The 7,910-nt window shown below is 42.2% G+C and overlaps 1 pseudogene; it reads left to right on the forward strand.

Moving 5' to 3' along the window:
* The first annotated feature begins 1,680 nt into the window (after positions 1–1,680).
* LOC147916913 (large ribosomal subunit protein uL14 pseudogene) lies at positions 1,681–1,954 on the forward strand (annotated as a pseudogene).
* The last annotated feature ends 5,956 nt before the right edge of the window (positions 1,955–7,910 follow it).

The following is a 7,910-nucleotide window of genomic DNA, read 5'->3' on the forward strand; positions in this document are numbered from 1 at the left end:
TGCTGGCAGCAGCTCTCCTGTGTTTACGACTTGCTAGGGGCCATGCTGAGCAGTTCACATAGAGAGCTTTGTTTACTTCTCATCACCGTTCTATGAGATAGGTACTGTTATTATCCCCGTTTTGCAGATAAGGACAAAACGCATTGAGAGGTTAAAAGTTTGGGCAGAGTGATACAACTAGGCTTGAGAGAGCAGCGCTTTTATCCTGTCTGCCAGCCCTAGAATCTTGCTCTTTACCCTTCCAATACACTGTGCTTCTTTAAGCAGGTAAAGCCGAGAATGGGCCACCCTTTGGTTCCAGGGCACAGAGAGGCCCTTCCCATCCTGGACCAAACACTGAAGTGGGTTTGGGTTTCCCTCAAATCAGGGCTGAACTTTTACTGCTTCATTTTCTGTGGGAAACTGAGGATATCCTACCTCAAAAGCAACTACCTCAATTATCTAGAAGGGAAAATGGATCCCAACCGCACACCATATAACCAAATAAATTCCAGCTGTATCAAAGATTCAACATATAATGAAATTATAAAAATATGAGAAAAAAATCATAAAATAATATTATAATGTTGGAATAGGGAAGCCTCTTATAAGGAGCCACTTCACCCAAAAATCTTAAAAAGAAAAAGTGAAGCACTTTTTCTGGAGAAGAAACACAACATTTTTAATAAAGCTCAAAGATAAATGACCAGCATATCACAGACATAGTCCTCATTTGCTTTATAAATATCTCCTACAAAACAAAAGACAACCCATCAAAAAATATAGGCAAAGTCTACGAAAAGTTCAAGCAAAGAAATTACAAAAGGCTCTTAAAATACATTAAAAGGTGTACAAGCTTGCTCATAATAAGAACATGGTAAATTAAAACTACCCATTTGGTTGGCAAAGATCTACAAGGCTCAGCAAAAGTATGGGGCAACACACCCTCCCCCAGTGCTGGAAGGCATGCACATCCACTCTGCCTCCAGGGAGAGCAATTAGGCAATCAAGCTTTGATCCTGTAATTCTATTCTAGGAATTGAGCCTACAAATATGCATATGTAGGAAGTGATGATATACAAGAATATTTATTGTCATTGTTTTTAGTAGTAAAATGTTGGAAGTAACCCAAATATTTGAGTAAAAACTGATTAAATAAACTGTGGGACAGAATGCTATGCAGATATTAAAAAGGATGCAGAAGAATGGAATTGGATCCTTCCTTCACACTGTATCCAAAAATTATCTCAAAATGGATCAAAGACCTAAATGTAAGAGCTAAAACAATCAATCTCTTAAAATACAGAGGTAAATTTTCCTGACTTTGGATTTGGCAATGGAGTCTCAGATATGACACCAAAAGCACAAACAACAACAAGAAATAGATAAATTGGGGGCCAGCCAGGCAACGTAGTGGTTAAGTGCGCGCTCTCTGCTGCGGCCCGAGGGTTCGCAGGTTCGGATCCCAGTGTGCACCGATGCACCACTTATCAAGCCATGCTGTGGCGGTGTCCCATATAAAGTAGAGGAAGATGGGCACTGATGGGCCCATCTTCCTCAAGCAAAAAGAGGACGATTGTCATCGGATGTTAGCTCAGGGCTGGTCTTCCTCACAAAAAAAAAAAAAAGATAAATTGGACTTTACCAAAAGTTTAAAACTTTTGTGCATCAAGTGACTTTCTGTCCCTTTCTGGTCCCAAGATGTTGAAGTGAGGATGTGGTGGGTCCTCTGGTGCAAAATTCCAGATTTCCTTGAGTCTTCCCGCAGCAACCACCATCAACAGTGCTGACAACACAGTATACCCAGCAGTGATAATTCAACAATGAAAGTCACACCAGAGAAAAGATGGCAAGTTTCTTTATTTTGAAGATAATTCCGGGGTTATAGTAAACAATAAAGGCAAAATGAAAGGTTCTGCACTTGCAAAGGAGTGTGTAGACTTGTGGTCCATCCAATGCTGGCAGCATTGCCTGATTCTTTGGTGTATTTATAAAAAAGAAAAAGAACATGGTAAAAACTATTTGCTCAAAAAAAAAAAAAAAAACAGAAAGCGAAAAGACAACTCACAGAATGGGAGAAAATATTTGCAAATGATATATCTGATAAGGGTCTAGTATGCAGAATATATAAAAACTATCGTAACTTAACAACCACAAAAACAACAAACAACCCAATTAAAAAATGGGCAAGAATCAGAATTGACATTTCTCCAAAGAAGAGGCACAAACGGCCAATAAGCACATGAAAAGATGCTCAGCATAATTAGTCATTAGAGAAATGTAAATCAAACCCACAATAAGAATCCACTTCATATCCACTAGGACAGCTATTATAATAATAAGCAAAAAATAGGAAATAATGGAAAACAGTTTGATAGTTCCTCAAAAAAGTAAAACAGAGTTACCGTATGACCCAGCAATTCCACTCCTAGCTACATACCCAAGAGAGCTGAAAACAGGTGTTCAAATAAACTTTGAACCTGAGTGTTCATAGCAGCATTATTCATAATAGCCAAAAAGTGAAAGCAACCCAAATGTTCATCAATGGAAGAATGGAGAAACAAAATGTGGTATATCCATACAATGCAATAAGATTTGGCATTAAAAAGAAATGAAGTACTGATAGGTGCTGCAAAGTGGATGAACCTTAGAAACATTGTACGCGGGGCCAGCCCAGTGGCGTAGCGGTTGGGTTCGCGCATTCCGCTTTGGCAGCCCAGGGTTTGCAGGTTTGGATCCCAGGCACAGACCTATGCACCGCTGATCAAGCCATGCTGTGGTAGGCATCCCACATATAAAATAGAGGAAGATGGGCACAGATGTTAGCTCAGAGCCAATCTTCCTCAGCAAAAAGAAGAGAATTTGCAATGGATGTTAGCTCAGGGCTAATATTCCTCACAAAAAAAAAAAAAAAAAAACACTGTAAGTGAAAAAAAACAGACACAAAGGGCCACATATTGTATGATTTCATGTGTGTGAAATGTCCAGAATAGGCAAATCCATGGAGACAGAAAGGAAATCAATGGTTGTCAGGGACTGGGAAGAGGGGGATGGGGAGTGACTGCTCAATGAGTATGGAGTTTGTTTTTGAGGTGATGAAAATGTTCTGGAATTAGATCGTGGTGATGGTTGCACAACATTGTGTATGTATTGGAATCCACTGAACTGTACGCTTTAAAATGGTGAATTTTATGCTATGTAAATTTTACCTCAATTAAAGAAAGGGATGAGGATGTCCTTTACGTACCAATAGAAATAAACCTCAAGATATATTTTTAAGTTAAAAAAAAAAAGCAAGTATACCACTGCAGAACAGTGGGTATACATGCTATCATTTGTTTTCTTTTAAATGCATTAATTGACCGAGTTTTAAAATAACCCTACGTCCCCGGGAGCAGAAGGAGAGAAACAGACCCAGTCCTGGGCCGTCTCCAGACTCAGGGGAGGAATGCACCCTCCTCCAAGGAAGATGTAGCTGCTGACCGAGCCCTTGCCAAGGCTGATCAGCCCTGTTCACCCAGGGTGCAAAGTCAGTCAGGCTGCCCCCACTCACCCACGCTCATGCTGGGTTGCATGCAGGCAGCCACTGGCTGGGGCTCACACCCTCTGGCACAGCCCCAGAGACCCCACCCATCATAACCAACTGAGCAGGGGAACCTGGCAAGCTGACCAATATGGAGCCCTACTGTACATTTTCTCCACAACCAAAGCTGAGCCCTCAGACAACCAGTCTGATCCACTGCAGTTTATTCCGCTCAGAAGAGTTGCAAACTCAACTCTGTTGTGGACTGCATGCTTGTGTCTCCCCCAAATTCCTATGTTGAAGCCCAATCCCCAGTGCGATGGTATTAGGAGGTGGGGCCCTTGGGAGGTGATTAGGTTTAGATGAGGTCGTGAGGGTGGGGCCCCATAATGGGATTAGTGTCCTTATAAGAAGAGAAAGCAACTAGAGCTCGCTCTCTCCTCCACGTGAGGACACAGCAAGAAGACCATCATCTGTAACACAGGAAGCAGGCCCCCACCAAACACAGAATCTGCCGGCGCCTTGATCTTGGACTTCCCAGCTTCCAGAACAGTGAGAAATAAATTTCTCTTGTCTAAGCCACCTAGTCTATGGTATCTTGTTATAGCAGCCTGAATGGCCTAGGACAATCTCTAAGAGTGGCCCAGAGAGAGAACAAAAGGGAAAAATTCACCTGCCCAGCACAAGTGTGGAGTCAGCATGAACTGGGAGCCAACGCTGCCTTTGGTTCCTGGGTGCCCCTCCATTGTGAGCATCTTACCATGCCAAGCGCCATTTTGGAGTTAAAAGATAAGCATCTTGCATATAGCATGGCCCATAAGTGCAAGCCACCTACTTCACTTGGTGCTCAACTGAAAAAAAAAAAGGTGCTGAGTTCCAACACTGGAGGAAAAACTGGCTGAAAATTACTTTTTGAGAGACAGCACAGTAATGTATTTTATGGGTGCTTTCAGGGATGTTCAAGGGTAATTTTGACCATATGTGATCCTCGCTTCACATGACGGCTTTAGAATCTACTCCCTGAGTTAGATGTGACTCCACTGTAATAACAACAGAGCATGGCAGACTTCTACATGTAGAAAATGAGAACAGAGAAACGGGCCAGTTGCACAGATGCTGCCCAAAGTCTCCGCACACAGCCCTCACCATCCCCTCCTACAGCCATGTCCAGATCACATTCGTTATGCAATGCAGGTAGCACAGGGAAGAGCCTTCATGCGTTCAAAACTTACCATGTTTCTAGTGATGTACATACAAATCCTATCCAAATTATAGTATCTAGAGAAGGTAAGAAATTTAGTTCTCATTTTATTGATGAGGAAACTGAGGCTCAAAAAAGCTAAGTACTTAACTGAAGGCAAGTGGCAGAGTAGACAATGGCCCCATGGGGAGATCAATGGCAGCCCCAATCTGAGATCCAAAGCCCAAGTCCCATCTACTTCACCACGTTGCCTTCTTCTCTGGCTAAATCACACCGATTATTTCAGCTCACCTGCTTTTTCCCCCGTACGCTAATGTAATTCCATTTACATCCAATTTAGTACCTTCTACTCAGGCATCTTCCTTGTCTGCAAATGCTCACTGGGGAGATCTTAAGACTGCACTTACCCAGAAATGCGTTCCCTTCAGCTAGGCACACATACCCAAGCCGACCCGCTGGGTCCCTTAAACTACGCTATTGCATCATGGATCACTTTCTCCAGTAGCTTCTTAGCCATTCCACTAACATTTCTAGTCTCTTTCTAACCCCCATGGTATTCCAAATACTGCTCGCTTCCACGACTACCTGCAGCTCTTATTATTTTCCTGTCATTGAGTTCATGCTGGCGTTTCTAACTACCCAATACAGATCCCATGCTTTCATTTCTTTTCTGCCCTTGGAATCTGAAACATCTCCCAATTTACTACCATCTGCTACCTTAATTAATAGGCTGTTTACCTCCCCTGTAAGACCTTGCAGTGATTCTCTTGGACTCCATCCCTAACTTTGCGCACATTGCAGGCTCTCATTAGTCTTGGTTTATAATGCAGCTTTCAATCTATTTGACAGCTCTCATCTCCAAGCCAATTTGAATTACATTCTTCCTGTAAGATTTCATAAGACACAAATATACTTTTTCGAACCTGGAACAAATTACACCTACTACATTCCCTCTGTCCACTCCTTTTATAATTTGAAGGGAACCAAAAAAGAAACTTTCATCTGGTTTGTTGGATATAAATTCACTGGTTCTTTCTCTGCATTAAAGTCTCAGGTTTGCATGACTATCTCCAAGGAGTTCCTTCTAATGTGACGTGGTATCTTCTTCCAGCCTCCCTGCACCTCAGCACCACATCAGTGGGTTTGAATTGCACACAATGCAATTGTACCCAAATGCATAACCGAAGATACAAAGGAATAAAGTGAACGGACCTGTTTACCGTTATTTACCATCAGAGATGACTAGTTAGTCGTTCAGAATAGAAAACAACCCATCATTAGAATTTTTGGTATTATTATGCGAAATGATCATTGTTGCAAGTGTTCCTTAAATGCAATCATCCTCTGTTCTTTCTTCATAAGTACCGCATAACGAAGTAGAAAGGGGAAGAGGGAAGGTTAGCGTGCATTAAGCTCCTACTCTGTATCAAGTCCTCAGTTAGGTGTTGGCTTCACACTTGATTTCATTGATGAGTTTTAAATCTGGTTTCATCAGCATGGCCTGAAGATTTTGGTAAAGATGCAGACTTCCAGACCCCACTCCTAGACATTCTAAGTCAGTAGTTTTGGGGAGGGGCTCAGGAATCTGTGTTTTTCTAAAGTACTACAGGCACTCTTTTGACTACTAAGTGAATTTGGGAAGCACCAAATTCTCAAATCAGCCCAGAAATGTCCATTTCAGCCTTTTTTGTCTGACATTTGTTGGATGAGGAAACTAGGGCTAAGAGAACTTAAGTAATTTGCCCAACATCACAAACTAGGAAATCATAAACCCTGCATTAAAGATGAGTCTGTAGGATTCTGGAGCTAGTCCATTCTCCATGATCTCACAGATCCTCCATTTTGATGGGAAACTTAATTTTTTATTGTTGCAATTGGAGATACCACAGCATCATTTTAATGAAAATGAATAATTATTCAGCACTTTCAAAAGACATTTGATGTACACCAGTGTTCATAGCTGCATTATTCATAATAGCCAAAATGTGTAAAAAACCCGTATCCATCAACAGATGAATGGATAGACAAAATGTGATATATATATAGTATATTATATATAAAATGTATATAATTCAGCTATAAAAAGGAATGAAATTCTGTACCACGTGCTACAACACGGATGAACCTTGAAAACGTTCTGCTTATATGAGATATCCAGAGTAATCAAATCCACAGAGACAGAGAGTAGACTAGAAGTTACCAGGGGCCAGGGGAAGAGGGATGGGGAGTTGTTATTTAATGGGTACAGAGTTTCTATTGAGGATGATGAAATGGATGGTGGTGATGGTTACACAATACTGCAAATGTCCTTAATGCGATTGAATTGTGTACTTAAAAATGGTTAAAATGATAAATTTTATGTTAAGTATACTTTGTCACAATAAAAAAAGCATACAAAAGGCATTTGGAAGCAATGGGAGCTTAAGCCATATACCGACGCCCCCTGGAACATACCCCAAGAGTGAGACCGTGAAAGTAAACCCCTGAGACTTTCTTCTAATTTCCCCTGAGGTTGAATGAAAAAGAGATTTCTGGTTAATCAAAGGTTCCAGTTGGTCATGCCTTCACTGTATTTTACTCCCTGCTCATTTTTTCCGAGAGGAACATTTTGGCCTGTGGGGGATGAAGTTACCCCACATAGAAGGGCAAGTACATTGCCTGGGACGTCAGGAGATGTGAGGGCAACTCTGCAACCCCCATGAGGGACAGTCACAGTCACTTGGCGTTTTTCGGACTTGCGATTTCTCCCCGTAAAAGAAGATGCTGTGGCTGGTGATCTGCTGCCTGCCCCTGTTTTTCTAGCAGCATTCCTGCGCCAGCGGAGCACGTGACCCAGGTCAAGCAAAACAGAGCCCTTCTCCTACAGACTGGAAACATCCTCCCTTCTTTTTGGCTACAAGCCCCCAAGATACAACCCAAAAGGGATCAAGCAGCACTGGCCTTCGAGGTGGATAAGCTTCTGAGGGTGCCCCGTGGGGCCGCAGGGAGGTGGAGTTGGTGGAGCCCCTGTTCTGGGGCCTGTCCCTGAGACCTGGAGCTGGGGGCCCCAGGGGCCCACCCTCCAATTCCGGGAGGTACCCCTCTGTCTTTCCCATAGTGTCTATTTCTTGAGTAGTCTCTGACATCTGCAATCCAAGGAGTCTTGACCACTATAACACACATTTGATTAAATGAGTGCTAAAATTTCTTGTTTTTTTTTTAAATTTT

Source organism: Ceratotherium simum, chromosome 6 (genome assembly GCF_057802395.1).
Source record: "Ceratotherium simum simum isolate JZ-2026a chromosome 6, ASM5780239v1, whole genome shotgun sequence".
Taxonomy (NCBI): domain Eukaryota; kingdom Metazoa; phylum Chordata; class Mammalia; order Perissodactyla; family Rhinocerotidae; genus Ceratotherium; species Ceratotherium simum.